The sequence below is a fragment of the Cryptomeria japonica genome, chromosome 7 (genome assembly GCF_030272615.1).
Source record: "Cryptomeria japonica chromosome 7, Sugi_1.0, whole genome shotgun sequence".
NCBI lineage: Eukaryota > Viridiplantae > Streptophyta > Pinopsida > Cupressales > Cupressaceae > Cryptomeria > Cryptomeria japonica.
This window is the reverse complement of record NC_081411.1, coordinates 481,596,097-481,610,886: the sequence shown is the minus strand read 5'-3', so window position 1 is coordinate 481,610,886 and position 14,790 is coordinate 481,596,097.

Below are 14,790 nucleotides of genomic sequence, written 5' to 3'. Positions count from 1 at the left end.
TCTTCAGGCCACAACCCCCTGGGTCGTCTATAAAACAAGATGATATGCATTAATAATGAATAAAATTTTAAATATTTATCAGGGTTATTCTGAAGATCTAAGAAACCCTCGTGCATTTTTTCCACAATGTAGGCAGCATAATCAAACTGTCTTGGCTCATGCATTTGTATATCTACAGCAAGTACTAAAGGTCCTATTCGAGCCACATCTTGAACCTCAACTCCTCCTACTTGACTGCATGCAATGTACATATACTGCAGATACTATCTGAAAATGTTTATGTCGAAAGGGGGCCCATCTTCATCTATCAACTTCCCTTTCTCAACCTTATGGATGGCCAAATTCCACCCGTTGTATATAGTATCCATCTTTGTATATTCTTCTTCCAGCTTCTCACTAGATAGAGGCACATAGGATTCGAAACCAAGACCAAAAACCTCATGAATGGTAGCTACTGAAAGATGAATGAATGCATCACCACTTGGTAATTGGATACATCTTTTCGTGGAATTATAAGCCCTAGTCAAGGTTTTCATCAATTGAATATTAGGGACCACTAGCTTACCCAATCCAGTCATCCATGGGTTTGAGACTGGGTTGGCTTGATCCTTCATGAGTAATGATATAAGAACAATTCGTGGCCTCTAACCCTAGTCTAGACATCACCAATTTCCTTAAAATCATCCTCTCACTGGTCAGGAATAGGAAAATTAACCTTAGACCTTCAAGACTTGGCTCCTGGTGAGCTCATCTGGTCAATCATGTCCTGATTTAACTTCCACTTCTATACACTTTCTCCACCTTTAGACTTCTTTGAGGCACTATCAAAAACTTCAGTGACCTTCCTCTTTCCTTTGGAACTAGAACCCTCCATATTTGAATCCTTCAAGCTTTCTGAAATTCAATTTTCTACAGTTTAGTTTCGCTTCAATCTTTCTATTCACTTCAATCTGTTATGCAAATTACTTATACAAACTTCCATATATAGATTTAATACATTAGGATCATTTACTTAATTGAAATTGTGCCATGATTTTCCTCATGCAAACTAAAACCTATCCATTTTTTGCATTTAATAATGGCGGGTGGATTCGTTCAAATCATATTTTACAATGGCTAGTCGGCACAACTCCTCCTGATGATTCAATCACTTGGCGCCACCCATCTTGTATTCTTTTCCAATTTGTACATGCAATGATGATGCAAATTTTCATTTTTTTGATCGGCATAGGTCTCCCTGATCAATCCATCAAGCTTCGGTGTAGCTTATTTTCCCTCATTTGAATGGTTACAACTTCCCCAATGGCTCCGCCTTCTAGCTAGGTTTTACTTTGACCTTTATGTCATATCGACATAGGCCATTCTGATGTACCCTCCTTCTATTCATCCATGGAATTCTTCCTATTGGGTATTAGCATAGCTCCAAATATGTTCCTCTGATGGTTAGAAGTTATTTTGATGAGTCCTCCTTCGTAGTTTGCATCTCGTTTGTTACATCGGGTTACCTTATAGAGTATCGGGACAACTCATTTTATGTTTCTCCAATGACCCGATGACATCGACCTCATACTTGTGTATCTTTTTACTTCTCCAGTCTATCAACATATGTTTCCCCAATGAGATCTCCTTGCTCGCACCCATCTCTTCTTTCTCATCGAGTATCGGTGTAACGAAAAATGTCTCCTCCCAATGAGACAATGATATCCCGATGACTTCAACTTTGATCGATGTAACTTATCCCGATCAAGTCTCCTTCTCTATGCATGGCTTGTCTTCCTCATCAGGTATCGACATAACCTGAAACACCTCTCCCCGATGGCTTAAGTTACCCTGATGACTCAGTATTCTCCTCCTTTTGGTATCACCTCACCGGAGTAGGTTTGTCTAATAACACTGCCTCCACCACCTAGTCCATCGAGTATCGAGGTAGCATAAGATGATGCTTTTCGATGACCCGATGACATCGCCAGCAAGTGTCTGCTCCATCCGACATTGGCATAAGTTCCACCGATAACCTCATCGGGTATCAGGGTAACTTTTTCTCCATGCCTCCGATAGTGAACACTATTCTGATGACTCCACCTTCTTGTTATGCTATCAGTGTAGCTCCTCTCAATGGGTCACTAACTTGCCAAACTTCTTCCTGCTAATCGCACCTTGAGAAAACATCATAGGACTCATCGGTGTGAGTTTTGCCGATCGACACGGTGTGAGTGAGCAGGTAATTGTTCTTTGGTTTTTCACTTTTCTTAGAGAGGAGTTTCTTTAAAAAGTAATGCACCTCTTCTCTTTCTTTCATTCTCTTGGAAAACATATCTTATCTATGGTTGTGATTATTCTCAAGCGTGATATGCCTCCTTGCATGGAATGATCTATCAAGAAGTGCATATTCCTTCCTTTAGAGAATTTGTTCCATGAGGAAGGCATATCACTTGAAAATAAACACCATTCAAAAATGTGTACCCCTTTTCCCCTTGTCCTTCTTACTTGGGGAGCAAGGATTTTCACTCCTATCCCTTTCTTTCTATCTCGTGTATCACTATTTCCTTTAGGGGTTGCATTTTTCATATATGATTATCATTTATATATGCTTAATCCCCCTTGGGGAATATCTGATACCTTTTCTTCCTTTCGAATATTACCACTTCTTCAGACATGTATTTTACATATACTAATGTATTTTCTTGCATGCATTCATGAAAGTACATTATGTATTTTATTATGTTAATCTATCTCTAGAAGATTCTATAAGCTCTTCTCATTCTCCCTACACTTGGGGGGAAATGATATCTCTCTCTCTTTCTCTATGGATCCACTTTGCCCTATTTTGTGGATTGTGTGAGTTATATTACTTGATGTCATTCCTTGTGTGAAATTGTTGGTAGTTTTCTCAAAAGTTCTCCCTTATACAAGAGGTGTAGATCCTTGACTACAACCTCTTTCACACTTGGTAATGCACATCTACGATAAGTTCAACCATCCCTCTTGGGTCTAAAAGTGATTCATCCCTCATCAAGAATCCCTTTCACCTAGGAATAGGAGGAAGGATTTCATTCTTGTTCTAGAAGATGTTATATTTGTCTAAGACAAATCCTCTTGGAGCAAGATGTCTTTTGAACAAAGATCTCTTCTCCTCCAAGGATCACCTTTACACTTACAACAAGATATCTATTTTCAACTATCCTATCCTTTCTTGAAGAGTATTCACTCTCTTGCTTGGATTTATGACATTATTGCATTGCGGATATCTTCTTTGTGATGAAGGTAGGTATCTTTTGTTCTATTTTACTTAAGATATCAACATCAACCTATGTTGACATCTTAAGTGGGGGGCACCCACACTGCTCCTTTGCACATACTTTTCTTGTGCATTGTGCAGTGGGACATTCTTGGAACCAGAGGGCGACCTCTTAGAGCAAGGTGTCATCACTTTTTTTGTACAATGGGACATTCTTGGAACCATAGGGAAGCCTCTTAGAGAAAGATGTAGTCACTTTTCTCTTGTACAATAGGTCATTCTCAAAATCAAAGGACAGACTCTTAGAGCGATATGATGCTACTTTTCCTAGTATAGTGGATCATTCTTGGAACTAGAGCGTAGACTCTTAGAGCGAGATGTATTCACTTCTTCTTTTCTTGTATAGTGGGTTATTCTTGGAACCAGAGCATAGAATCTTAGAGCGAGATATCACACCTTTTTTGATAGTTGTATTATACATTCCATAATAGGTTGTAGCATACTTGGGCATGGACTCCTATGAGGTGCTTTGAACCTCACTTGTACACATGCACTTCAGTTTGGGTGGAACTAACGGTGTTCTCACTCTCCTCCCTTACATGGATCATTTAGAAAGACTCTAGGGTCTAGTTTTTCATGTCCTCCTTACCATGGATCACCTAGTTTTAGGGGCAAGATTTCCATGGTTTCTCTCTTGTTTGCCTTTCTTCTCATGGATCACCAAAGTGTGTATTCATGTCCTCTCTCTCTCCTTCCTCTCATGAACCCATAGTTTTGCTATTAATGGTTCATGGATGATGTCAGCTTTTCTCTTTTATGTGATCACTTGTGTTTATGTGATGGTATTAGTCTTTGTGTCCTGAGTAGTTGTTGAGACATCTGAGTATCGAGGTCTCTTCGGCTAGTTGGTTTGTCATCTTGTGTCTTGTTTTTGTCTTTGTTTTTGTTTTGGGTGTCTTGTTCTTTTTTTGTTTTGTATGCTCTTGCATATGTTTGAGTGAGTTAAGATCCTATGATTGGGGTTTTTTGTTCCTCAAGATTAGTGACGTCTTATACTCCTTGTGCTATTGCTCCGCATCTCTCATCTTCATCTCTATTTCTTATACTTTATCAGTAGTATTGGTGTAAGTCGTACTCCCGCTAAAGTGGGGGCTAAATGTAGTGTCATAAAATTGCAACCCTAGCAATTTTAACCACATTTGAGGTCCTCACCTTAGCGATGACATCGTCCTTCCTAACCAAGACCTCTTTCTTGCATTTTCACCCTTGAAACCCTCCTTGTCTAGGCTATTTTTTTGCCTTAGACCCTATTTGGGCCCCAAAATAGGGCATGATAGGGGCGTGGTACCCCTGTCCCCATTCCTTAGGGTGGCCCTAAGATGGGTTTGCCTGGTCCCCTATGCATAATTTGACCTTCAGGGTTCACACTCCTCTTTTTCAGCCTTTGGTGAATGAAAATTAATCCTCTAGGCATGTATAAAAGGGATTTGGTTTTCTCATTTACATAAGGAGGAAAACATACATGAGATACAATATGGGCAAAGTTCAAGCTAGGAAACCTCCATCATCATTATCAAGCATTCAAGTATTCAACTCTTCTTCATTCATCCATTGGAGCAATATTACAACATTCATTTGCAAGCATGCGTGTGTGTTAGGGTTTTGACATGTTACATGCCATTTCATGCAACACTTGTGATTATATTCAAGAAGTAAAGCAATCATCATCGATAAATTTCATATCTACAAGGTATACAATTCCATTATTTACATTTCAACATTTACAATTACTTTCTTTCAAGGTTGACTCCTCAACCGGGGTTTTTCGGAGGACCATGTACACTTTCGCCACGGTCTCGACAAATTTTCTCCAAATTTGCAGGTCATATTCTTATCAATCTAATTAGGTGAGATCTGAAATTACAACGTGATCCCAAACCGGTAGCTCCTCATTTCACTCATTTTATCTCTTTGTTCCACATAGTCAACAAGTCAAGATTCCTATTTACAAAAGACGGAAAAACACACTTCAACCCTTGCAATCCACCTGGAATTCACATCCTTGCCTCCCTTGGATTTGGATCTAGTGGATTCAAGCCCCTCTTTTGAATGTTAAGTTTCCCCCAAGTGAAAATCACCCTAGTGATGTCCTTTCTCTCTCCTAGGTGGGGAGTCACTAGGGGTCAATTTTCCACTTTACACCCCAAAATAACAAAGGTTCTACAAACACAATGACAAAGAATCTAGAATAATATATAATTATCAAATTGCTAAATACAGGCAATAGAAAACCCAGACCTTACATTTCACTTGATTCCAAATCGTGAACATGGAAACTATAACAAATTGCAGATTTCATATACAATGTTTTCACCCAACTACCATTAAAATAACAACACCCCCTATTAATTTCAATTCACATTACAAAATATAAACCCTACAATCACAAAGAATACACACACATGGTTCCAAATCTGAAGAAAAAGACATGAAAGAAGAAGGAATAACGGAGACCAACCTCTTCCCTGAGTGATGGAAGGGAAATATCTAATGGTCACCCTACTCACAACCTCTAGCAATCAGCACAATTCCACTCCAAAACCAAGTTCCGATTGCGGACAAAAAAACCCCCAAATTCACTAAGTTTGTAGAAGGAGAAAATTGCAGAAGAAGAAGAAGAACCCCCCAAAAAAGCTTTCACGACAAATTTAAAAAAAACAAAACAAAAAGAAACCAATAAAGCCCTAGCCTCCCATTTAGCCAATGGGATTATTTTATTTTGAAAATATTTCCCCTTCAACTATGGTAATACAATAAACTTAGTTTTCTCATTTATTAAATGGGATTTCAAAAAAATCAAATTGAAATAAAAACCCTGGGGGTGGCTTTGGTTGGTTCATCGTGGGCACAGAGAGGGTACCCACAACTACTTTATTAGGTAGGATCATTGCAGACCGGGGGTAGTCTAATAAAATTTTCACATAGAGGTGGCATCCTTGTTTTCCTTTTTTTGAGCATCGTTTGGTCGGAACCGGTTCTAATCTTGCTTATAAGGTATTTCCTAGAAAAACCCCTATTTTCTCTTTTCCTATAGTACAAGGTGTGAGTAATAATAGTGGGCAGAGTGGAATTCCAGTGACTGGAAGTAATCAGGGTAGTAGTAGTATATAAGAACCTAGTAGTAATCAAAGAGTTGGTAAGTCAGGTTCAACATTGAGCCAGAACCAAATAAAAATATATTACTCTCATCAACGTAATAATAACCAAAATATTATTACGACATTATAATATAATAGATAGGGTAGTTATTTAATATTTACCATTATTATCATTATCATTATTTCCAAATATTCAAAATATCGCTATTAATAAAACTCATTTAAATAATCAACCCCATAATAATTAAATAAAGGTTAAATTTCAACATTAAATAAATAAAGTAATTAAAGTAAGCAAGATAAATAAATGAATAAAGGTTAAATTCACCAATAATTAAATATCATCATTATTTGTTTAGGGTGGCGGCTTGGATAATGACAACATTTTTTATTAGTGTGTCGTCCTCTTGTGGTTGTTTTTACTGTCTTATGATGGCATTGGGTTCTTTAATTCTCCTCGGCTCTCCTGGCTTTGCATTTTCTTTTCTAATGGAAATAGTGGGTTACCGCATTCCATTGCCCCACAAACACTATGATTTTCAAGACTCTTTTGTTTTGGATGATGAGAAGCTCGGGCGTTTGTTTCAAATTCATTCGGTGGATTTTTCTCTGGCTATTCGCAAAGTTTTGGGAAAGCGATGGCTTGTGGATAACCTAGGTTGTTTCCTTGCTGATATTGCATCTCGGTTTCTCACTGTATGTATGGATGTGCTTCTGGATTCTACTATGGTTAGGGCAATTTGTGATACATATTTCAACCCACACTTTTACTCTTCGGTTGATTTGGATAATGCTCTCTCTAATTACCGCTTTGATTTTGGTAATTTTGCATATGATGGTTTTATTACTCGTTCTCAGTTATTATCCTCTGGGTGGCATGGGGAACTCCTTTCAGTTTTAAGGAATGGGCTAATATCTAACATATATGATGACACATTATTTGAATTGGCAGCCCTTTTAGATCATATATCACCAGATTGTCTGGCTGCAGCGGTTAATGTTTTTGCAGGATTGCATTTTCTTTTAGAAGCATTGTCTAATGTTCAAGCTTTGCCAGTCTGGATTCCTCCTATACAGATGGTGCCTCCTTCCTCTCTGCCATTAGAAGGGCCTATCTCATGGCTCTCATTTACTTGACAGCATGATCTTGGGTTTCTGTTTGAGTGTAATAGGTTTTGCCTGTAGGTTTTTTGAGAAGGGGTATGCTTCCATCTGGTTCTTCCCTCTTTTTGGCAAGCAGTATTGTTGTTCGTGGGACATAAGGGGTGGTTTTCTACACGCCTATTGGATATTATGGTGTTGAGCGGGTGCTACAAAATCTTGTCAAGAATGGAAGCATGCTGTCTTCCCCTTTTTTACAAGTTTATTCTTCAAAATTCTTTTTGGGTCCTATGGAGAATGATAAGCATCTTCGAAGAATCATGTAAGGGGAGGGTGTTTATATCAAGTATGTAATGGGTCTATGGGGTTTTTTTGGATGATGTCAGGTATATTCTGATAAAGCTTTGTAACAAGAGGGTGATCAAACTCAGATATGTAATTGGGTATATGGGGATCTAAATTTTAGTTTTTTCTCTTTTTCGGGCCACAACCGGAGGTTTTCTTGCGGGTTCTTTCCTACCGGTATGCCCTTTGATCTCGTTATATATTTTCAACTCTTAAATATAATAAAATATAAGTTTAGTGGCTTGTCCACTTTTATCAAAAAATAAAATTAAATTAAATAACCCAATAAACCAAATCGACTAAAGATATTAATTATTAAATAAAATCTCAATAATCCAAATAAATATTAATTTAAATTCAATCCCAAGAAATAATTAACTAATAAAAAACCATTAAATCTTAATAAATTAAAATAACACTACCACTAATAAAATCATAAATTATTATTAAATAATTACTTAATCACAATAAATCATTTATCGCCAATTAAATAAATTAAACAATCAATCCATTACTAAATCAATAAATCGCGATTAAATAGATTAAATAATTAATATATTACTATAGTCAAGAAACCATAATTTAAATAAATTAAATAATCAAACTCACCATGCCACTTACTCACAAATCATGACAACTAAGACGACATGGGGAAATTTGCCAAGACTGACGACAAGTACTCAATGACAACCTAGACCTAGAGTGTGGGCAGGGAACCGACGACACCTCCAAACCACATATTTGCCATCGGGAAGAGACACGTTCGCTCCTGCAAAGCCAGGGGAGCTCGCACTTGGTTGCCTGGGAGGAATAAGTGTCTTAGTACCTGCAACCTTGCAACCACAACGATGATACATGTGCATACATACATATACATATATATACATATACACATATATATATATATACATACATATATATATATATATATATGTACATATACATATATACATATATATATATATGTACATATATATGTACATATATATACATATATATGTGTATATGATATATACATAATAGGCAAGTGGAGGTATATCGCAATGACACATCCCGCTCACAATGAGTGATGTGATGTTGAAGGGGACAATTGACTATGGTTTATGGTACCCGAAGAATAATGATTTCATGTTATGTGCCTATACTGATGCTGATTGGGAAGGTGATGTAGATGATCAGAAGAGTACTACTGGTGGAGATTTCTTTTGGGGGAAGAAGTTGGTTTCATGGGCAAGCAAGAAACAAGATGCTATATCTCTATCTACTACTGAAGCTGAATACAATGATGTTGATAGTAACTGTTCTTAGATAGTTTGGATAAAATAGATGTTGTAAGACATTAGAGTTGTGTATGTTGAGCCTACTATTATTTATTGTGACAATTCAAGTGCTATTAATATTTCCAAGAATCCAATACTACTTTCTAAAACAAAGCATATATCAATTAAGTACCATTTCTTGAGGGAGAAAGTTAGTGATGAAGAAGTAAAACTGGAGTATGTATATGCAAAAGATCAGATTGTAGATATTTTCACTAAGCCTTTGTCTGCATATACATTTTTGTATTTGAGAGACAAGTTAGGGGTCTCTAACCCACCTGATGAGAACTAGGTGCATTGATATGCATCAATTCGGTGGACTTCATAGCCTTATTTATTTATCTAGGTTGATGAGTTGATGCTATGACTCAGCCGGAGTAGTTAGTGTATTGTTCAGAGTCGTGATTTTATCCTAATAGGAGAGATTATGTTTCTTGTTCAGTTTATATCTTTGGTATTGTTGTCAAAGGGGGAGAGATGCATGTGAAAAACTACTTTATCTTTGGAGCTTTATGTGCATAACCTCAGGGGGAGTCCGTTGGAGTTTTGTTGGTGTTAATTTATTCCTTTGCATTGATTGTTTTTTCACATTAATATGTTTCCATCAATGCCAAAGGGGGATATTGTTGGATATTGTTGCTACCAGGATATGTTATTGTCATTGATGTCAACATATTTCTGTGTTTGGGTGTTGCAGAGAATTGTTTTGGTGATCTGGTGATTGCAGTGAGTTGATCTAATTAGCTTATCTATTTGGGATGATGAATCAACTAGAGATACCTCATTATTTGTTGATTCCATGATTCTATGTCATGATTTGTTTGTATTGTGGATTCTGGTATGGAGACTAGTTTTTCAGTGTTGCAATGTTTGATCCGTTGTACTCTAGTATGATCATATCTTATGTTGCGGATTTGGGAGAGTGTTTGAGATGATCATGTGTATATTCATTTCAAATGGTTCATTATTTGGTGCTCTAGAAGCTATCTTTCTTATCCGGGTTGTTGTTATTGATTATTCTTGAGTGTTAGCATGTTGGTCGATGAAGATTTGAATAAGTGGTGTTGGTGCAGCTATTGCAAATGGTTCTAGCGTTCTTGTTGGTGTTTCCTAATCATGTACTCTTTGTTTTGGTGGTCCACATTGATTATTGTATGATTTCTTGATAATCCTCTTGGTCTGGTGACATTCTTCATGTTATATGGTTCTTTGGTGGTGTAACATGTTGCAGTTGATCTTGGAGAGATTTCTGGTGTTGGTGTGTGTTTGAGGAATTGATTTAGGTTCATATTATGATGCCTATGGAACTGTATTGGTTTGGTTGTTGATTTATGTTTCATATGATGTAATTTTGTAATTAGGTGTTATGGGTTCGGTCGACTTTGTAGACAAGGTTGATGATTTGTATAAATATGTGTTATATTTGTGGCTCAGTGATGTGTGGTTGTTGAGTCTGCATTATCAGAGAGTTGTGTATGTGCAATCAAGTGAATTTATCTTTTGATGTGCTGTGTTGAGAAGAAAAATGGTGGAAGAAAGACATTTGAGCTTAATTGGAATTGTCATCAGCATTAGCAGATGCTATTTTTGTAGTTCATTCTTTTCGGATTATAGTCTGAATCTTTTTGTAAGGTAGTGAACCTTTCCTAAGGGTTGAAGCCTTCTAGGTCATTGTAATTTGAGTACTGAGCTCTAGGTAGTGAGCCTGAATGCATGTGCATTCCCCATTATAATATTTACACATACTACGGTTCCCACCGTGGTCTTTCCCTTAACTGGGTTTTCCACATCAAAAATATTGGTTTTACGTGTGTTACTATCATTATTGTTGTATTTCTTTCTGTTGCAATTGATTACATCTGATATTGCTTAATTGGTTTAATTTGTTGAAAACTATTTCAACCCCCCCCCTCTCAGTTTTACTTGTTGTTGCCAATATATGGATGCAAATGATGCTTATATGATGATGTGCTATGTTTCATACTTATGTATGATGATGATAATGCATATGAATATGGATTATGTTCTATGATATGATTATTTACAATTTTATGAATGAATACCATGTGATTATGCTTATATGATGTAATGCATTGATTTATGAGGATGTGAGATATATGTTTTGAAGGTGATATATGCCTATATGATGATTTGTTGTGATGCGATACATTGATTTATATATATGATAATTTTTTGTGATACGATGGATAGATGTTTATATGTATGTGATTCCAAATGATGATATAATGTGATGTAATGCATTTATGCATGGATGAGTGTTTATATGATTCGGTATGATGATGTTTTAATGCAAATTCCCCTAATGGTATGGATAAATGATCCTTGTGTACTAATGCGAATGAATGCATATGTGTCTAGAATGAGAATGATAAATGCAGTTAAATGTAATTGGAATGATGATGTAAATGATTATGACAAATGCAATTAAATGCAATCTATATGACATGCAACTAAATGCATTTATATATAATGACTTACAATGATATGCAACTAAAGATAAAAAATGATATGTAACTAATGTTTAAATGAAATGCAACTAATGTGAAGATTAAAAAATGATATGCATCTAATGTGAAGATTTAGAAAATGATATACAACTAATGACTATGATTTAAAAATCATATGCAACTAATGCAATGATGCAGAGATAGTTATTATGTTGATCAAATTATTGTGCCCCTTTTATTATCATTGAACTATTTAAAATGTTGAAAGTTATTGAAAACATCAATGGTATAATTGAACCATGATGACCTGAGTATAACTTAAATGGATTTTGATATTGCAAGATGACACAAGCCTTGAGGTATAATTGAACCAAGATAACTTGAGTGTTTCTTGCGTAAAACACGTAAGAGTTAACCTTCATCTTGTGTAAATCTGAAATGTCCTCGATGATGTGTTACCAATCATTTCTTGAGACAAATTTGTATAGTATTAAGGATTCACTCACAAACAACAAACAAATCAAAATTTCAAACTCCTTCCTTGCTTCTTTAGTTTCAAGAGATCCTTGAGTCGCATAGGAGATTTGGTAACCAAAATCAAACTACCATAGATGATCATGCATGCTTACCCATGTTACTTGTCAGATAAAAGCATCTTGCTAGATAGAGCTTTGTTTGGTTTTGTTATGAATATCACTTGGTGTGTTTGGATCTTATTTTGATGTTCATCATTGAGTTTCATGATCATTGTTTTGCGAGATATGTCTTTGTTTATGTGGTTTGTTTGCTTGTTTAAACCCAAAAAGGTGAATTGCCCCCAGCGAGGTTAGGATTTTGCCCCTAGCCCTAGACACAACTATTGATATGGATATATACATTGAATACCAAGCCATGGTGAGATAGTATACAGATAAACTATTGTAGACAATAAAGGATAGTGACTATGCTAAGTGTGCCCAAGATTATACTGCGTTAAAGAGATTTACTAGCTGTGCATACTTGTCGATGGCTTAGATGAGATGGATGTAAAAGGTATTATATATGTATTGATAAATAGAAGAGACATTCTATCACAAATATAACCTATTGCCAGGTTTTCACCACTTGCTTTTATTGCACTTTTTTATTTTTATGATTTTTTTTGTATTTTTCTTGATTTTTCTCTTTTTTTTTGTTTTTTGATTTTTTGTTTTTGTGTGCATTGGATGACTCATGTGTAGAACACTTTGAGATAGATTCTATTAATAGGTTCATCAAACAACTTCCCTTATGATGTAGATAGTTGATATGCCCCTGATCAATAGGTTGATACGATGACGAAAGGACCTAGCCAGTTTGGTTCAAACTTGCCTTTCTTTTTTCAATCCTATTGATTGCGGGGATTTTCCTTTAGTACTAAGTCATCAATTTGAAATTACCTTGGGTTTACAATGTGGTTGTAGATCCTGAACATGCATTGCTAGTATGCATTGAGGTGATCAAAAGCATGTTGACGACGTTCATCTAGAAACTCTTATTCTTGCAGTCGGTTTACACTGTACTCCTCATCTGGAATGAGTCCTTTCAATGATACTCTGAGTGATGGAATTTTTACCTTAATGGGTAAGATAGCTTCTGAGACATATATAAGAGAATATTGTGTGACTCCTGTAGGTGTGCGGATTCTAGTGCGGTATGTCCATAAGGCAAGGTTTAGTTGGACATGCCAATCACGACTAGCATCATTCACTATCTTCTTTAGGATTTTTAGGATGGTTTTGTTTGAAGCCTCCACTTGGCCATTCACTTGAGGATAATAAGGTGTGGAGAAGCGATGTTGGATATGAAATCTTTCACAAATTTCTCGCACATCTCGATTCTTGAAAGGTCTACTATTATTAGTGATAATGGAATTGGGGATGCCATACCAACAAATGAGATAGTTCAGGATGAAAGAGGATATTTGCTTGCCGGTAACAGTAGTCAATGGAATAGCTTCAATCCAGTTTTTAAAATACTTAGTGGTTGTGATTATAAAATTGTGCCCATTTGAGGAAGAGGCATGAATCTTACCCACGAGGTCAAGTCCCCATTGACATAATGGCCATGATGTAGTGAATGGTTATAATTATTGTGTTGGTGCATGTATCAGATTGCCATGGATTTGGAATTTTTGACACTTCTTAGAAATCTGATAGGATTCTTTTTCCATTTTTGGCCAGTAGTATCCTAGTCTTAGAAGTTTCTTGGCTAGAGTAGGACCACTTGAATGTGTACCACAAATACCTTCATGAACTTCTTGCAAGGCAGTTTTAGATTTGTTACTATCAAGACACTGGAGAAGAGTACCATCAAGACTCTGTCGATAAATTGTATCAATGGTTATGGTATAACGGGCTACTTGACATATAAAGTTACATTTTTGGTTTCAGGATAGATCTGGTGGAAGGGTATATCCTTTAGGTAAGCATAGATCCATGGAGTGGTGAGTCAAAACTGATTAGGTAGCATATGACTTGGGATTCGAGATTTTTGTGAGCAGGGAAAAATAATTGCTCCACCATGAACTCATAATGACTCTATTTTTTTGGTATTTGTAGGAGAGGCAATGGTTGCCATGGCATCTACAGATTTGTTATCCAGTTTGGGTATCTTCTCCAATTTGATATCCATAAAGTATTTCTTGAAGTCATCCACCATCCTTTTATATGGCATCAATTTGGCATCCTTGGTTTGATAGTCATCATTAACCTGATTGATGGCTAATTGTGAGTCTCCAAAGACCTGTAACATCATGATATTCCATTCTACTATTACCTTGATTCTTGTAACTAGAGCTTCATACTCAGCTATGTTGTTTGTGCAAGGGAACATTAATCTGTAAGATCTTGGGATGGTGTGTCCCTGGGGAGTGAAGAATAGGATGTTGGCACCTGATCCATGCTGTGTGTATAGTCCATCAAAGTACAAGACCCATGATTGTGTTGTGATTGTGAGAACATCCATCTGAGGAAATTCAACATGCAACATATGATTTTCTTGTAATGGTGGCTCTACTAACTAATCTGCTATAGCTTGACCTTTGATTTCTCTTCTACCAGTGTATTGAATATCAAACTCACTCAAAATCATCACCCATTTAGCTAGTCTTCCTGTTAAAGAAACTTTTATGAGTAGATACT